Below are 2,051 nucleotides of genomic sequence, written 5' to 3' on the forward strand. Positions count from 1 at the left end.
ATAAATCCCATTTTCAGCATCTTAATCATCCCGACTTAATACTATTTTAAGACGAGGGGTCACATTCTCAAGATTTTCCCCAGGACTTTACACCCAACTAACACAAAATAGATTGTTTATCCGTCAGACATTATAGCAGTAAAGCTCTAGCGATGCATGAATTCTTTAGCAAAACATATTCTACAAAACACTGTTCATTTTCTTGGAATTTTTTCGATATACAAAATAAATTTGAAATTCTAGCGATGCATGAATTCTTTAGCAAAACATATTCTACAAAACACTGTTCATTTTCTTGGAATTTTTTCGATATACAAAATAAATTTGAAATTCTAGCGATGCATGAATTCTTTAGCAAAACATATTCTACAAAACACTGTTCATTTTCTTGGAATTTTTTTGATATACAAAATAAATTTGAAATTCTAGCGATGCATGAATTCTTTAGCAAAACATATTCTACAAAACACTGTTCATTTTCTTGGAATTTTTTCGATATACAAAATAAATTTGAAATTCTAGCGATGCATGAATTCTTTAGCAAAACATATTCTACAAAACACTGTTCATTTTCTTGGAATTTTTTTGATATACAGAATAAATTTGAAATTCTAGCGATGCATGAATTCTTTAGCAAAACATATTCTACAAAACACTGTTCATTTTCTTGGATTTTTTTTGATATACAAAATAAATTTGAAATTCTAGCGATGCATGAATTCTTTAGCAAAACATATTCTACAAAACACTGTTCATTTTCTTGGAATTTTTTTGATATACAAAATAAATTTGAATGAGAAAAAATGTTGGCTCTATCGAAAGGAATGTGACGAATTTCCTATAGCTGGTATGGAGAGGGTTAAGGAATAGACACCGATGCAAGATAAAGATCTGAATAATAATAATAATAATAATAATAATAATAATAATAATAATAATAATAATAATAATAATAATAATAATAATAATAATAATAATAATAATAATAATAATATATCTTTATTGTCCTCAAACAAGTGGCATTTTGTCATTTGGTTACACATTTATAACAATACAATATTGACATAGACACACTCACACATATGCACACGAGTAACATGGTAGTCATCGAAAAAACAAACAAACAAACAAACAAGCCGTGTATGAAAGGTGCCATACTAAGCAAGACAGAAAAATAAATTTAAAAATTGAGCTTTATACAGCGCAAAATCCACTAAATGTGCTCAAAGCGCTTTACAAGGGATCCCTGGTCAACAGCAACATTTAACATGTATGACGGAACATAACGACTGTTAGGCGATATTACAATATTTAGGACAATGACAGCGCTGTTAACGGCCAGGTACTCATTTTACACCTGAGTACGGTGAGAGAAAGTGAGTAAAGAGCCTTTTCCAAGGACTCAACTGTGCGCCGAGCGCGAGGCTCGAACCCAGGAGCTTCCGATCCGAAAGCGAGTGCCATACCACTAGACTACCTAGCCGCACAATAGAAGATAAAAAACATCCCAAAATAATCAGGCAACCTCGACTGATCCCGATTTCATGGAATTGTCTTGCCTAGGGTGACCCAGACGACAGGAAAACGGCAGTCGGTCGCTTCGCCATTGAAATTGGATTCAATAGTCCTATGTCACGTCGCCTGGCAACGGCGAGCAGCGTGGTTCTAAACAAAGAAAATCGGTACTTTTTATTTTTCATGCTGGCTAGAACTTTTCGTATGTTATGTGATTAGAATGTATAAAAGTCAAAACATGATCATATTAAAAATGTTTTTTTTTTCTCATCTGGATAGACTTTTATGCTAGTCGGAGAAACGTATTATAAGGGCGTCCACCATTGTTCAGATAGTTTAGAGCCAGTTACTAAGTTGCTATGCGTCATTACAAGGGAAGTGACGTCATGACTGTTGAAGCCAATTGTGAGTTGGACATAGTCATGATGAATTAGTAGTGTGGAGCCCAGGATCGGCGAATCCATTCGGCTACAGGGGTGGATCGCCATTCAGCCACAGATCTGGGTGGGTCTTTCATTGCGGCACCCACTTAACTC

The sequence above is a fragment of the Berghia stephanieae genome, chromosome 15, assembly GCF_034508935.2.
Source record: "Berghia stephanieae isolate SIO BIC M18660-M18661 chromosome 15, UCSD_Bste_1.3, whole genome shotgun sequence".
Classification (NCBI taxonomy): Eukaryota; Metazoa; Mollusca; class Gastropoda; order Nudibranchia; family Aeolidiidae; genus Berghia; species Berghia stephanieae.